Source organism: Pseudorca crassidens, chromosome 13, assembly GCF_039906515.1.
Source record: "Pseudorca crassidens isolate mPseCra1 chromosome 13, mPseCra1.hap1, whole genome shotgun sequence".
NCBI lineage: Eukaryota > Metazoa > Chordata > Mammalia > Artiodactyla > Delphinidae > Pseudorca > Pseudorca crassidens.
The window spans coordinates 65,652,224-65,669,706 of NC_090308.1; the positions used below are offsets into that span (position 1 = coordinate 65,652,224).

The window sequence follows — 17,483 nt, forward strand, 5'->3', positions numbered from 1 at the left end:
CTAAGATCTCACAAGCCATACAGCCAAAATAAAGGAATAAATAAATAAAAATGTCAATATTTTATAACATAACTCTGAACATAGATTTTCTTAGCATTCCTAATTAGCAAAGTAAAAAGTTGGCAAATCTAAACTTAGTTTCAATCATCTGACTGATCTGTGACATCCCAAATTCTGAGAAACACTGATCCAGTCTCCTTAATGAAGAGCCTTTGGGTTTGATGTACATTATTTGTCAAAAGGGATTATACTCTGAGGCTGGGGGAAAAAACTGCTTGGCATGGGAAGAGAATGCAAAACTCTGGGCTCTGCTTGTGATGGTCCAGTTGTGTGGCCTTGAGCACGTCATTTATGCTCAGAGCCTCTTCAGCCATCAAATCCAGTCCACAACGCTGGCCTTCTCCTCCACAGAGCAAGCGGGGGTGAAAGGCTTAATTGTGGAAAGTGTAGAGAGCTGTGTAAGTGCTGAGTGTCTTATTGCTGCATCCTCGGAGCTTTCCCTCACAGAGCTGCTCAGTGGGTCCTGTAATAGCTGGTGAAATACGTGAGGAGGGACATCCCAAGTATTTCCCTGGGAGTTCCTAATTTTAATGAGAAGAATGTTCTCTAATTAAAATGGCACCACAGAAAATTTTTTTTAAACAAATTGCCATCTAATTTCCCTTTGATCTGTTTGTTCCACTTGGGTTTCAAGGTTTTACAGAACTTTCCCCAAACGCTTGGAGTCCGCAGTAATTTTATTTCATTCTGATTAAACTTCAAAGGAGAAAACACCAAGCCACCAGAACAAGCTCAGCTTTTTTCCACTTCATTTATTCAATAAGCATTCTCGGGGCATCTGCAACGTGCCTGACATTGTGCTGAGTGTTGCAGATACAAAGATGAATAAATACAACTCAGCCCTTGCCCTCGCTGGGTTCAGTGTTTCCAGGACCTCATCAAGCCACAAACAAAACATTGTAATGCAATGGGATGACAGTAGAAACACCACCGCACAGCCATCTTCTGTAGGGTCTTGTGGGAGCAAAGTGGTGGCCCTGGCTGAGCTGACACTTTAAATGAAACTTAAAGTGACTAAAACTTAATCAAAAGAGGGCATGAAGGACATCCCAGGCAGAAGAGACCACAGGTCCAGGGGTGGGAAATGGCATGGCCTCTGGTGTATGCGCACGTACGTATCTGATGCATGTCCATGTATGTGTATATGTATGCATCCATGTATGTGTGCATCCCTGTGTTTGTGTGTGTGTGATTGTGTTTCCAGAATAGGAAAGGGCTGGAGTAGGTATCATCAGGAGACTCTACTGCATGGCGGGGGACAGGCAAGTTAACCTCAAACAAGCTGGCAACAGCCTATATTTGCTGTGGGTCTCCAGGAAAGAGATTCAAAAATTTGCTTTAGACAACCTAGAAAGAAGAATAAAACACTCCTACGTGGAATATTCAATTAAATTGGACTTTAATGCATGTTTTGAACACACACCTTTTGGAGGCTCTGCAGACACCAGCGCTGACCCTGGAAAGAAGGACCCGAGTTCTCCTGTAGAGGTGACGCGGAGGCACGATCCAGGGCTGCTCAAGCCCTGATGTCCACGTGAATCACCGGAGTTCTTGTCAACATGCAGTTTCTGACTCAGTGGCCTGGATTCTGCATTTCCATCCAGCTCCCAGGTGATGCGAGTGCTGCTGGCCCACGGAGCACACTTTGAGTAGCGAGATCAAATGCACTTGTTGCCCGATGGCCTACCAATCTAGACCTGCCACAGGGGATTCACTGCCCTCAGCTCGGTGCAGAGACCTCCAGAGGACCGTGTTCAGATCCTCCCTGCAACCGGGCACAGGGCCCCATCCAGCAGGAGTCCAGGCCTTCTGGTCTGAGAGACCACAGACCTAGAATTGAAGAGCGGAAGTGGGGAGGAAGGAGGCAGAAATGGTGGGATGGGGCTGGCACTTGCTCAGAAAATAGGCCCAGAGTGCGCCTGTGACAGGAATTAAGTGAGACACCAGGGCCACAAGAAAAGGAAGCAGGAACTCAGACGAGGGCCCAGGCAGAGCCTCAGTGTCAGGGCAATGAACACTGACCATGTGCCAGGGACTGTCTTCATGTTTTACACAGATGTCACATTCATCTTCACCCAAAGCCCTTGCAAAGCAGGCCATAAATCCCTGCTCACAGATGAAGCACTTGAAGTGCAGAGCAGTTCAGTGAATCACCCGACCCCCCAGCAGGCACACAGTGGAGCCACAGCTCACACCCAGCTCTGCAGGATCTGAAAGCCCAGGTCTTCCAGGGACCACACACTGCCTGCTTTAACAATGGACGAGATCCAGGCCCTGTGCCTGGGCCTAAGGGGCCCTAGGCTAGGGTCTTTCGATGTCTGAATCCAAAAGCAAGTGATGTCAGCCATGAGTGTCAGGCCAGGAGGAAGCAGGTCAGGAGAAGTCGGCATCTGAAGAAGACCTGGTATCTGGAGCTGGACCACCCTTGGACAAAGGCCCAGCCCTCCTTGTCCTGAAGCAGATCTGCCTCCAGCCAGGGGTCCAACACGGCCCTCATGGTCTTGGCATGTGCAGAGGTAGACAAACTGGTTAGTGGGCATCTTAAAGCCGTCTTGGATAGAAATCTTGGCAGAAATGGAATATGTACCTGAGAGGAAGGAAGACAGAGCACTAAATGGGAAGGACTGTCATCCGACAAATTGTCCTAAGCATAGTGATCAGTAATGGGAGCTGCTGTTATTATTATTATTGCTGTTATGGGGCGCTGTTTCTGTGCATTGCTGCAGAGCCAGCCAGCGATATACTAGGAACATTCTCAGGCATAATTAGATATGAAATATTCCCAGCAAACCGAAGTCTAAAGGAGTCCAGCCAGGTAACTAAACAAACCAGCTGAAGCTTCATGCTGTATGAGGGAGGGCCATTCATCCCCCAACGTTTTGTAGTCACTAATATTCAGATATCAGGATGCAGGTTGCACGTGGTCACTGCTTATGCCCACTGCTTCCTCCTCGTTGGACTATCACAGTTCAAAAATTGTATTTCTAAATGCCAGGAGCCTTCCTATAGAAAGAGCCTCAGACTGGAGCTGAAGGACCCACTATCCTCCTTATTGACACTCTCTCTTTCTCTTTGCCCTCGAAATGGAGACGACTGCACCTGTGCTACCTGCCTCAGGACCAAAGGAGATGCAGTGAGTAGAAGGAGGTAAAGACTGCCGAGCCCTACACACAGAGAACCCGTGATGTTACCCTGACGATGTCTTGCCGTTCTATTCTAATTTGGGAATGAATTGTTTATTAATGTTATTATTGTTCTAATATCCTCTCTGTTTCTTCTAAACTGCCTCGATCCTTTGAGGAGCAAGATAGCATTTACTAACATACATATATCCATAAAAGTCTACATGGAACCTAAAAACAAACTTATAGATAGATCTTATGTATGGATCTAAATACACCTAATATGTATATAGACATATGTGTGTATGTATACAGACATATATTATGTGTATATATACAGCTATAAATACACATATAAATATATATATTTTTTTTCTTCTGTACTAAACTCAAAGGACTGCTTGTTAAAGCAGGTGAGACATCTGCACAATTAGTTTAAAAGATTATTATTTAAAAATGGAAATAGCTTGGAGCAGATGACTGGAAATCATTCCTCGCTGCAACTCAAATGGAGGAAGCTGTCTAATTCTTGGAAATTTAGACATTATTCTAGTAATTTAGTACAAAAATGGGCCTGACTCAATCTGTTCTTCACATTTTGGTAATTTAAAAGGACATAACGGAATTTTATTTTAATGGTAATTGCAAACTCATGCAGAAAATGTAAATGCACATTTCATGATTAGCTTACAGCATAAACTATGGCTTCTATTAATGTATTCCAATTTGTAATTCTTTTCACAGTATGAGATTTGAAAGCTGTGATTAAAATTAATTAGGTTAAGTAAAGTTTATCCCCCCTGAGCACTGCTATTGGGAAAAAGCAAGAGGAAAATGCGAACTACATCTGGCTCTGCAGGAAGCTGTGTCTTCACACGAAGTAGGCTGACTTCTCTTCTCCCCACAGAGGTTGCATGCTGCTTATTTGGCATATCTCAAGCACCGTGTAGCTCCTCAAGGAGCTGATTGAACCATTAAACTATTCTTTGCTGGCTCACAAAACCACATAGGCTGACTACCTCATCTTCAAATAAGGATATTAGGTAGATCCATCGATTGTTTAAACACAATACATCTTGGGGGAAAAACACATACATCTGGTAAACCTAAGGTAATGTGGCCACCTAGAATTGAGCGCCATAATTGCGTGAAAGAGGTGCCAAATGAGGGAACAATAATAAAGATAATAACTAATCCACAGTTGTACAGAGCCCTCTGCTTTGCACAGAATTGTCTTGAATATTACCTCACTAGATCTCCTCAACAATCCTGACAAGAAATCCTTACTGTTGTCCCATTTCACAGATGAGGGTACTGAGGTTAAGTGAGGTACCCAGGATCAAAGAGTGCTGGAGAACAGACCCAGGTCTTCTGAATTCCCATCCTGCACTCCTTCTATGGCTCAGCTCTACAGCTACTGAAAACAAAACTAAACTAAACTTTTAACCTATACCATGTCTATGTTTTCACAATGGGTTGAAATTCATTACCAAGTTTCCTAGGGTATGAACTAAGGCAAAGTTTAACAACTCCGGAATGGTGTTGTACATCCCAGCAAGCAGAGCATAAATCTGGAGGGCCAAGACAAGACAGAGTGAAAAGCTGGCACAGCGACACTCTCTTCTTATTGAAGATCTTGGTTAGAGTTCTCCAGTCTTCCCTAACTGTCCTTTTGCTTAATACCCAACCACTCATGCCACCCCTGGCTCCTCTTGTTTCCTTTGGCACAATGGAGTCCCAACTCTGGTCCAGGCGGGGAAATACAGATGTGATGACACACGCCCTGCCTCTGGCTTTGCCTGACCCATGCCCTGAGTCATGATGGACCCTCATCTCCTGTGATTCATTCTTCCTGGCTCTCTGCACTGCCTGACCTGGCTTCTTCCAGGGAGGACTAGATGGTCCTATCTGTTAACTTGCGATGATGTGTATTAACATGCCACTGAGAAACTCCTTCCCTGGGTAGTTTAAATGACACCTCCTCCAGTGTAGTAAGAGAAGAATAGCTTTCAAGTATGGAAAAATGGGTTTCATTCATAGTTCTGCCAAGGCCCTTCAGTGAAGCATTTAATCTCTCCTCTGTTTTTAAAATCAGTGCTTTTGTCTACCAGCACTATCTGATAGAAATTCTGTGATAATGGAAATGTTCTACTTCTGTGCTTTAAATATGGTAGCCACTAGCCACAAGTGGCCATTAAGCCCTTGAAATATGGCTAGTGCCAGTGAGAAACCATCTTTTAAAATTTCTTATTTAACTTTAATTAGTTTCAATTTAGATAGCCACATGTGGCTAGTGGCTGCAGTGTTGGACAAAGAAAGTCAATGACCTCTTCAGCCTCCTTCATCACTAGAGCTCTATATAAAACAAAATCTAAAGGTGAGAATCTCTAGCTCATATGATAGTAGATAGTGGGAAAGATGGGGGAGTGGAGGTAGACCTAGTAATGACCCTTATATCCAGCCGCATGGAAAACTACAAGCTCCCGGAGATTAGACACAAAATAAATCTTTGCTTTTTTTTTTTTTTTTTTTTTTTTTTTTTGCGGTACGCGGGCCTCTCACTGTTGTGGCCTCTCCCGTTGCAGAGTACAGGCTCCGGACGCGCAGGCTCAGCGGCCATGGCTCACGGGCCCAGCCGCTCCGCGGCATGTGGGATCTTCCCGGACCGGGGCACGAACCCGCGTCCCCTGTATCGGCAGGTGGACTCTCAACCACTGCGCCACCAGGGAAGCCCGCTTGATATTCTTAAGGAAGCTGATTCAAGGGAACAACCCCACATGCTGAAACCAAGGAGTCTCCAGAAACAAAGGATATTTCCCTGAAATTCAGGAATTAAACGATTGATGTTTTACATGATAGTTCAATTAAAAAAACAGCCTGGCTTAGAAGTTGGAGAACACAGTTGGGGTGGGGGTGGGGGGTGGGGGGAGGTGGGCGTCCTCCAGGCTGGAGGCCGGGTGGATCCCTGTTAAATGGAGGGAATATCTTTGTTCTCAAACCTTTCCCTTCCCCACACAAAAATGTCCATATTTGGGCTTCCCTGGTGGCGCAGTGGTTGAGAGTCCGCCTGCCGATGCAGGGGACACAGGTTCGTGCCCCGGTCCGGGAAGATCCCACATGCCGCGGAGCGGCTGGGCCTGTGAGCCATGGCCGCTGAGCCTGAGCGTCCGGAGCCTGTGCTCTGCAGCGGGAGAGGCCACAACAGTGAGAGACCCGCGTACCGCAAAAAAAAAAAAAAAAAAAAGTCCATATTCTATCATAGAAGCATAGAAGTCAGAGGTCAGGAGATCTTGGGGAGTGTTTTGTCCAGCCCCTCCATTTCACAGCAAGAAAACAGAGGTTCACATAGGCTCTGAGCCCGGATTCCCAGCTCTGTCCGGCCTTCGGCCAACCTGACAAACTAATCCTGCTTGATGTAACCCCTCCAGGTCCAGGAAATCTTCAGCTGTGGGAGAAACCCTTCAGCGAACCCCGAATGCTGCTGTTTGGGTCCTGCTTTCCCACTTCCCAGTCAGCAGAGCCGGACTGACTTGGACAAGGAGATAGAGGTTACAGTTTCCAACTTTGAGGTCAAACATCACATTTCCACAAGTCTCTAGAACTGGTAACTCTGAGCAAATTACTTAAATCCACTAAGCTTTTGTTTCCTTTTTAAATAATACAATCAACTCACAATGCTTTTGTGAGGAACAAATGGCAGCAGTAAAGCCTTTATAAAGATTAAGCACTCCATAAATGTCAACTTATTTTATATTACTATCAAAAGTTAACTATTGTGAATTTGTACGATTAGTCTGGGGCTTTAGAAGCAGGCAGGCTCTACCTCTGGGGCCTTGAGGGCATGACCGAATGTCTCCTAGCTCAGCTTCCCTCTGCAGTGCGGGGCGCGCACCTGTCTCTCAGGATGGCTTTGGGGAGTAAATGGCACAATGTATGTACATGAACCAGTAGCGCTTGTGTCTAGTAGCTGCTGGAGAGCTTTTCCTCTTTACTTCAGCAAATCATGACAAGAGTCCTCTCAGGAGAGTCAGAAGATGCTGTAACACAAAGCAAGAAAGCTACTGGCCTCTGTGTCCAAGGTTCTCACTGTGCATGGCCGCGGTCTTCTGAGATGCCTGATGAGGAAGGTGTAATTTGCGAAGAGAATCATGGCTCCTTCTCATGCCTGACTCCCCTCCTGGCAGAGGTCTCCTCCAGCTCTGCGTTCATGACGGGGCTTCAGGAGAGGGTCCACCTCATATGTCTTATTTCTATTTCAAAGTTTGGGATATGTATTTAAGTGATAGTTTCAAAATCTTTCCTGAGAGTTGAGTCTGTAAACATACTTGTAGCTAATTTTTAAAACTTTTCAAGTGTTTTGTGCTCATAGGGAATATTTTTAAAATATATTTAAAAAAACCTAAGCCTGTGGGGCTGCACCCACTCCAGGGCATAGGCGTGATGATATATACATTATATTTAAATTTCTCATCCTTTTAAAGTATCTGTCTTTGTGAAAGTCCTATAATATACATGATGTATTAATACAGTAGTGCATATCTATACTGAAATCAATATTCATAGTGAGGTGTGTGCTTACAATGACTTTACAGATAGGGGCGCCTCATCATCAAGTTTGGAGACCTCTGCCCTAGAGGTCAGCTGGGGATGCAGGACACACAGTGAGGCCCAGCCAGCCCCTCAGAAGATGAGGGGTAGGGGGCTGAGCTAGGGGAGCCCATTCAGGTGTGCAGAATCTCAGATCCCTGGAGAATTTCAGAGATCAGGAAGGGCTGAGCAGGGCAGCAAGTGGTTCTGAGGAGGCCTCCACCCAGGTCAGGCAGGAAGGCCCAGGGCCAGGGCCAGGGCTGGGGCTGGGGAACAAGCAGAACCCTCTGCTTGTATCTGCTTGGGGAGCCATCACTCGGTGTAAACGCAGCATGACCTGTCGGGTGTCAACCCACCTCAGGGTGTGTGTTGTCCTCTGAATGAAGTTTTCTCCTGGTAAATGCAGGCTGTGAATGGCAGGGGTCTCCCTTGACTCTTTTCATTGTTAACTGTCCCATAAGCACATCCGGGGCTGGATCTTTCCCATTTTTTGTTTTTCTTTGGTTTTTCTGTGCTTTCTATTTTCAGCACTACTAAGGGAGAGGGGTCCTCCACTTCCTGCGGGAGAAGAGGGGTTGGCTGATCGGTTTTACTGAAATGGGGATGTGGGCATTGGAGTGCAGAGAGGCAGAATCCCTGGGAAGCAGAAGCAGGATGCTAGAAAGGGAAGAACACCATATGGTTTACAAAGGGGCTTCACACTCAGACCTCACAGCCGCCTAAACCCTGGGTATTGTTAGATTCCATTTTTCTAAGAGAAAATGGAAGATTTAAGCCATTTCCCCAATGCTGAACAGTGAGCTAGTGACTCAAATGAGCCTTTAGACTCCTAGGCTGGTGCTTTTGCCCCTACCTTGAATCTCACAGCGTTTCAGTGCTTTGGTCGGGGTGATCAAATTAAATCAAATTAAATTAGGAAATTGGGTTGTAAATCTGTGAATAAAAAGTTCAACTTATAAAATTTCTGTGAGGAGGATGTTGGTTCTCGGTGATCATTGCCCCGGTGGGTCTGTCTGTGGGTCCAGAATCCTTCCCAGACTGTCTTGCTTTTTGTAACCACTAGGTGGCAGTGCAAGCACAGCCTTCCAGGGTCCCCTTACCAATGACGATCCAGGGCGGTGACAAGCGGAGTTTCCTACACCAGGCCGGGATGAGTCATCCCACAACTCCTGTGTCTCCTGTGTCGTGGTATCAGTTTCAGTGTGTCTGATTATCTGGAGTTTTCTCTGTGCTCTCCAACCTCACCAGAGGCTGCTCTATCTGCATAGACATACCTGCTGTGGGACCTTCTACTGAATTAAGTAGAATTAGTGAATGACGGAGATGCTTAACGGGGCTGCCCACCATTTGAATACTAAGTAGTTGCCATCCTTCTGAGTAAGCAGGGCTGCCCGGGATCCTAGAAGGAAAATTCCAGGGCTCCTGCTCTGTGCCTCAAAACCAAATCCTCAGGCTATGTAACATCTCGGTCACTTTCAGTTGCGACCAGTTACAGAGTAAGTGCTGTTAATAGGAAATCAGAGACTCAGAGGTGGTGAGCTAATTTCTCCCAAAATGCAGTGTGTAACAGTCTCATTGCAAAGAAGGGCATCTTTGGGGTGTGACCCAGCCTGCCTAACTCTAGAAACGAGCACCCTGAACCCAAATTAATTATATTATTAATATTAATGCATATTGAGCACACAGAAAGTACTGTGTTATACACTTACTACAGATGACCTCCTTTACTCTGACAATGGCTAACAGAGATATATGTCATCATGATCTCGACCTTCAGATGAAGAGACTGAGGATTAGAGAGGGGAAGTGATTTACCCAAGCCATGGAATTTGCATGAGGGTCTCTCTGATTGAAAGCCTACCATTTGTGTCGCTCTGTAAGTGGTGAGCACATTCTTTAACCGTGTACAGTGTCTCACCCCAGCTCTGCCACAGAAGGGGACTCACAGGGCCCCCGGGTTCTAGTGCAAATTCTTTGGCGAGGTAGAACAAGATGCAAAGATGCCCACCCAGCTGGGACAGGCAGGAAGTCCCCAGAGGCCTGGCTCAGCCGACGTTCAGCTACACAGGGCCCATCCCGAAGGCGAGGCTGGCCTGACACAGGCAAAGACAGAGGTAGTCCAGACAATGAGGCAGGTGGTTCAACAGCAATGCAGCCAACATGGGGGCAGGTATCCCATGTAATTGTCTAGACACGTGCTTCCCCAGTGCCTTCTATCAAACCCAGCTTGACTGAATGGCAATCCCTGCTTCTCCTTTGTGCCTCCAGATGGAAACCCTACTTAAGTCTTAGGATCAGTTTGGAAGTAAGATAATGCAAGGATCTTGATTTCACTTTGGAATGGCACATTTTCCTCTAGGTTTATTTCCCAAAGGCTTGATCATGATGACTCTTCCACAGGTCTGCATGAAAATGAGAATACAAGGACAATGTGGTGAGTTTTTCATAAAACGACATTTATTACATTGAGAAGACAATCCCTAATTTTGAGATTCTGCCCTTCCTATTTCTCTATGGTTAAAATGTTTCTCTTAGGAAGCAGTGGAAGTTGATTTATATCTTAATAATGTTCCCCGGAAAAATAAAAACTTGACAAACCTACAGAGCGCTCCCCTTTTCTTATTCTTCATTAAAAAATTTTACAGATTAATATCTGGGAACCCCAGCTCTGGGTGGTCCTCAAACTTTGCTCCCCTGAGCGCCTTAGGAGTGTTTCATATTCTGCCATCTAGTGGTCATCCCGGCTCACACTTGCTGATTCCTCCCTTTGAGAAAATAGTGTGTATGAACACAAGGGGTGTGTGTGTGTGTGTGTGTGTGTGTGTGTGTGTGTGTGAACTCAATTAGATGCCGACAAGCAGAGATATGTTAGCATGGAAAAATGCAGGTTTTGAAAGCTGTGTAGAAAGATTCGGAGTGAACAGCCCTCCTACTCCAAACCCACGTGGGCAGAATTGAAAGCAGTTGTGTGGGATTAGCACTCTATTTTTTTTCCAACATCCACCCTCAAAAGGGCAGCAGCACAGAGCCGTTCGTGCTCAGGAGTGCACTCGGCTAATAGGACGTGAGAAGTTGAAGAGGAGAAGCTTTCAAGACTAAACTTGAACCAAATGTGTTCCCAATTTAGCTCATACCTTTTGAACCACAGAGGCATCCCTTCCAACTCTGGGAGGACCCATCAACCTTTCAGAAACGGGTGAGTGTAGATTTCTGCAGGCGCCTGGTGTACTTGGGAGCGTGGCAGGAAATGTGGGTTTGCAAATATCAGACAGGCCTGACCTTTGGAGTGACCTATGTGTAGAGGTGGCTGCCACTAGCAGCTGGTATATCCCACCTCTGTCCTTCACGGCTGCCGCAGCCTCTGGAGTTCTCTATCTGCAGCCTCCTGCTGACCTCCTCCAAGCTGGCTGCTCATCCCCTAGCTCGTTTCAGACTGCTAGAGGGAGAGAAAGGGGAAAGGGGAGAGATGCAAAAGTCACGTCTAGGGCAGACAGGAGACGGGGTTGCTCCCTTGGAAGGCCTGCACAAACCCAAAGAAGACCTTGTGTAGAAGGGCCTTAAACCACATGGTGCTCTGTAACTCACCTGAGTTGTCCTGAATTGAGTCAGGGGATTCAGGTTCTGGATGCTGGTGCACGAGCTGACAGGCTATAACTTGCTAACGGGTTGCATTCTGAAAGGTTACCTGTATATTAGCTCTACTTGAAATTTGAAATACGTTTACACATAAAACCAACGAGCTACAGTGCTGAGGTTCTCAGGCTGGCTCGGAAAACCCATGTAACCTCTTCTGTGTTTCTGAGCTGCACGTTGGACCTCCTTTGAGCCACCTGAGCTTTCGCTGGATGGGGCACATGGTGGGGATGGAGAGGTTCTGCAGAAACTTAATCACTGATTCTTTTAATAATTCTCAGTAGAAACTCCTTAACACATCAGAAGAGGACCCAGGGGGGGAAAACTAGAAATAAAGAAATAAATCTGAATATAATTAATCACATTTGCCAAGGGGATGTATTCAAAGAATGCTTAGATAAGACAGCAGCCAATAATTAAAGGAAGAAATTGCAAGGATACAAACGGACTTGCTACGGTGCCCTTGATCCCCGGGCTCTGGACACCCAGGGCTCACCTGTGCCCCTTTCAGTCTTCTCCTCAGCTGTCTGTGATCCCGGACAGCTCTGTAGCCCTTAGGTCTGGCTCATAGTAGGTGCTCAATAAGCATCTAATGAGTAGAACTGCCAAGAGCAGGCATAATCTCTTGCATTCATTCTACACGTAGTAATCAAGTGTCTGCTGCCATGTGGGTGTGTGCTAAGTACTGGATCAACAGAGGGCTGGGAGTTTGGGTCCCTGCTTTTGTACCTTGTGGCAGACTGAATCCTGGCCCACCAAAGTGCCAACATCCTAATCCCTGGAACCTTGAGTATGTTGTTACCTGACATGGCAAAAGGGACTTTTCAGACATCATGAAGTTAAGGATCTTAAATGGGGAGATCATCCTGCATTATCCAGGTGGGCCGAATGTACTCACCGAGGTTCTTATGAGAGGTCACAGTGATGCAGGCCCACAAGCCAAGGAATACAGGCGGCCATAAGAAGCTGGAAAAGGCAGGAAACAGATTCTCCCCTGGATCCTTGAGAAAGATCACTGCCCTGCTGACAACTTGATTTTACTCTGGAAAACTGCTTTCAGACTTCTGACCTCCAGATCTGGAAGATAATAAGTTTGTGTTGTGTTTGTTTATTTATTTATTTATTTTTGGCTGTGTTGGGTCTTTGTTGTGCACAGGCTTTCTCTAGTTGTGGTGAGGAGGGGCTACTCTTCGTTGCAGTGTGAGGGCTTCTTATTGCGGTGGCTTCTCTTGTTGCGGAGCACGGGCTCTAGGTGCGTGGGCTTCAGTAGTTGTGGAGCGCGGGCTCAGTAGTTGTGCAGCGTGGGCTCAGTAGTTGTGGAGCGTGGGCCCAGTAGTGGTGGCCCACGGGCTTAGCTGCTCTGCTGCATGTGGGATCTTCCTGGACCAGGGCTCGAACCCGTGTCCCCTACATTGGCAGGTGGATTCTTAACCACTGTGCCACCAGGGAAGCCTTATGTTGTGTTTAAAGCCACTCAGTTTATGGTAATGTGTTACAGCAGCAATAGGACATGAATATAAGCTGAATAGAGTTGTAGCTTATTAACTGTTTTGTATAAAGTATAACAGACATTTAAAAAGTAATCCCAATAAATTATGATAATAGAGAGAGTATAGAATGTCGATTCTCTCTTCACAGGTTGGCTTAATAATTCATTCTTCTCTTCGCCAGTCAGAGTACCTGTCTGAGGCTGTACCCCTCTGGGTGGGGGGGGTGCGTAGGAATTCACTTTGCAGCTTCCAACATCAGGTCCTGAGGCTCCAAATGCTTATGAAAAACATTTTGATATAAAATCCCTCCCTATGATAACAGCTTTTACTTAGGAGGGATAGTGTTCCTTAATTGACAGTGAAGTTCAACTTGGATTTTTGGTTACAGCACCCTAAAAAAGAGAGAGAAGATCTTATCTGCATCCCATTTCTCCAATGGGGAAACAAGCACAGATCTGATCAAGTTTGCTTCGCCACCCACAAGCAAGAATATGAGCTCAGCTCTTTTGACACGTCAACCAAGGGCGTTCCCTTGGCCTCAGCTCTTTGTTTTAAAGGCATCAAGAAGGGGGGAAAGAGGTGTTAAACACGCAGGCGAGGGGCAATAGTCAGCTTGCTACAGGGAAAGGAGAGGAATTCTGGAGAAACACTAATAGTCAGAACCTCTGGAATAAGAGAGCCTCCAGTTTTTCAATTAAAAAGAGGGGGAAAATTTGACAATCGGATGAGTTTCATTTTGAAACTCATTTAACCCGAAAAGTCAAAACGAAACTCCAGGGGCGCACTCCCACAACAATCAAAATAAAAACAAGTTTTCACAAGCCCACTGCAAAGCTCAATATAGGCTTTTCAGGTAGACCCGCTCAGCTTCAAATTCATGGCTTCTGAGAACTATTTCAAACATTATGTTAAAAAAGAATGTCAATCAAAAGAAAAATAGTTTCTCGTGGGAGGTAGGGTAAGGCTGGGCTTGTGTGTGTGTGTGTGTGTGTTTGATGGGGGAGCATTTCTCTGACTTAGCTCCCCCCCAAAACCGTCAAGCTGGTTTTAAATACCATTTGTGGTCACCTGCTCTGGCAATATGTTCTAATTGTGGTCAAAAGAAGCTGACTAAAGGTTTGTGTGTTTGTTCCAGGGGGAGACTGTCAAATGCCAGGGCCTTAGTGGATGGCCCTCAGCCACTTTATTTCTCACCTGGTTCGCTGGTGCATCTGTGGGACCCTCTCTGCGTTCTGACATCATAAAGAAAACAGTTCACATCGGAAACCAAAGTACTCTGGCTACAGCAGGGACAGTGCGTAGGGCCTTTCCTTTTCCTGCTCCTCCGGCCTCACCTCTGTGCCCAGGAGGAGGTGGAGAGAGGGGCTGGAATCACCTGGGGCCCGAGGGTCGCCCCCGAAAGAAGGCCCCTTTGTTCCTCGACGTGCAGTGAGGGCTTTGAGCCAGGACTTTGAACTGCTCAGCAATTTCTTAGTAAGACGTGAGCACCAGAGTGTCAGCTGGAGCTTTAGGCTTTTATCTGTGGTGGGCTGTTTTCCTGCCACGGTTGCTGTGGTTTACTGTCTACCTGAGTGTTCAAAACTGCTTTGCAGAACCCGGTGACTGAGCTTCAGATTTGGTACCACTCCTTCCCCGCCCAGCTGTGGCCCCTGGGCCACAGGTTCCACCGTGCGTCTCCTCCCACGCCCTGCTGTGTTTCCATCAGGAGGAGAATCATTAGTGAACAGGCACCCACATTGCCAGATCTTCAGTGTGTATTTCCAGGAATGGTAATTTGGGGAAAACTAGGTCCCCAGACTGCTGTACCAAAGATGATTTCCCCAAATGGACAGTGGAGATCAATCATGACACCATGCAGCCCAAGAAAGGACTCGGGACCTCAAAAGTCTTAGAATTTTGCGAACCACGCCTAATTTATGCTCAGTAAATAACCATGAATATGTAAAAAATTTTTCAAAAATAAAGTCACAAGGATATTTATTAGGAGCTTACCTATAATAACAAAAAAATGGGAAAAAATCTAAATAGCCAATAGGTTATTGATTGAATATATTATGTTATACGCGTATTTTTGTCACAATCAATAATTAGCAATTGTTGCATGCTTACCACGTCCTGGATATTAGCTTTACGTGTGTTATCGCATTTAGTCCTTAAAATAACCCCAGGAACTTACACTTAGAGAGGTAAGATTCCTTATCCATGAACACAGTGCCAATATAGTGAGATAAACAGTATCCTCCCAAAATTCATTTCCACCTGGAACCTCAGAATGCGCCCTTATTTAGAAATAGCATCTTTGCAAAGGTAATTAAGGATCTAAAGACAAAGTCACCCTGGATTCACCTATGACTGGTATCCTTACATGAGAAGAGAGAGAGCGATTTGAGACCCACAGAGACACAGGACAGAAGTCTATGGGAGGGTAGAGAGGAGGGAGGGCAGAGACTGGAGCAATGTGTCTACAAGCCGGGGGACGCCAAGGGCTGCTGGCAGCCGCCCGTAGCTCACAGAGAGAGGCATGGAACAGATTCTCCCTCAGAGTTCCAGAAGGAACCAGCCCTGCTAACACTTTGATTTCAGACTTCTCACCTCCTGAACTATGAGAGAATAAATGTCTGTTGTTTTACGCCACCCAGTTTGTGGTAATTTGTTATGGCAGCCACAGGAAATGAATACAGATAGTGAGTAGTACACACAGGATTTGAACCCAGGCTGACTCCAGAACCAGAGCTCGCCCACTGTGCTATGTAGACTCCAACAGGCTTAACATTGTATGTTTAATGTCACATTTGGGTAAAAAGTTTGAATATATGCATAGAAAAGAACTGGAAGAATATACAGCAAAATGTTTATTTCTGGGTAGCAAGACTCCAGATGGATTTTAATTTTCTTCTTTTTGCTTATCTGCTTTTTCCTTTTTCAGCATTGAAGTGCAATACTTTTCATAGTAAGATACACACTGAATGATGTAGGAGTGAAGGGGCATCGTGCTACAACTTACGCTCAAATGGTTCAGGCAAAAAACTAATAAATATGTATCTATGCAGAGAGAAAATGATCAAGCAAATGTGGGAAAATGTCAGCCATTGGAGAATCTGGGTAAAAGGTATATAGGAATCCTTTGTACTATTCTTGCAGCTTTTCAGAAATTCTGAAATTATTTCAAAATTTAAAAGTTACCCCCCTCCCCAAAAAAGAGCCCTAACATGGAAGATATTCAAAATTGAAACAGAAACAACTTTATAAACATAATGCCAAGACACGGCCAACTAGTGTATTCCAAGAATCAGAAAAATTTATTTTGGAATAAAAGCAAGTATTTGCATTACAGCAAAGATGAGTCTCAAAGGAAAAAAAAATGCAGACATAGAAAGAGACAGAGTAAGAGGTGATAGAAGAAAGTAATACCAAAAAAAAGTCCCTGTTGAACTATTGCTGTGAGGCTAGGACAGCTGGGCAGCCCACTCCAGCCCTCCAATGCCATTTCTGGCACATACTCAAGACCAGTGATTTCGGGCCAGGCCTGAACAAGGAGTCAGAAGATGAGGGTTTGCCCAACCTTTAGGGGAGGAGTGTGGTCTAGATCATCTTTACCGTCCCTTCAAGTTCTGATGGTGGCTTTCAGTCACTGGTTACTCGTTCCCCAGAGGGTGGTCGTTTGTTAGTAATACATATACGGGTTAGATTTTTTAAAAAATATGGATAGACAAACTAGAAAAGGATTTCCTGGCCCTTTGGGAATGTAAAATTATTGACAGGCCACTTGATATTTTTATTTTCGTAGAACAGAAATTCTAATTGTGTGCCAACTTTAAAGCTCACTTCCAACGGGCGGGCCTAGTTTACCATGTTGGCGAATACAGGGAAGAGTACGTCCATAATGGGGACTTAGCTAGAAGGGAAGAAAGTCACATTGCTAAATGGCTTTATTTCAGATGGTCCCTTTCTCTGTCGCTAGTTCGTATAAAAATCTGTGACCATTATGAAAAATAACTCAGTGTTGGCATCATTTTACTTGTGTACAAGATAGTGTGTGGCCAGGCTATAGTTCTCATCTGTTTGCAGAAACCACTAGTTGCTTCCATTCCATGGTGGGTGAGGGGCAGGGCTGGTATGAATGGGTCTCGCTTAGAAGTAGCCCCACCCTCGCCCTCAAACAGCACAGATAAATATACGGTTCGGCAAAAGCATATTGAATACATCATGTGCGCCTAATTGAATCAAAGAATAATAGGTCCATTTTTATTCCATTCTCAAGTTGTTGCACGCTCAACATTCCTTCCTTACAAAGGTTTGCTAATTGTTCCAATTTGCAGTGCCAAGTAATTTGTGCCTAGTAATTCCATAAATGTTTGGATTTCTGGGTTCCTACAAAGCAATTCCTCTTCACAGTGCCTCTAAGTCACCTTTTGGAGGGAAAGGATCCCACAAAGACCCGTCCTGACGTCATCCGTGCGTACGCTCAACGTCCCCAGAGCCACGGAGAGTAGTGCCATGGTGCCCAGGATGCCACCACAGACCATTCAGAGAGAATTACCAGCCAGTGGGAGGGTGTCTGAGTGGGAGGTTTGCAGTGTGTATACAATTT

General features: G+C 45.5%; 1 long non-coding RNA gene across 1 annotated transcript; it reads right to left on the reverse strand.

The window, feature by feature from the left end:
• Positions 1-7,610: 7,610 nt before the first annotated feature.
• On the reverse strand, positions 7,611-15,963 carry LOC137204727 (uncharacterized). Its single transcript, XR_010933807.1, has 4 exons — positions 13,083-15,963; positions 12,301-12,479; positions 11,104-11,205; positions 7,611-10,171 (listed from the first exon to the last, which is right to left on the reverse strand). It is a non-coding gene; the product is annotated as an uncharacterized lncRNA (long non-coding RNA).
• Between the last annotated feature and the right edge of the window lie 1,520 nt (positions 15,964-17,483).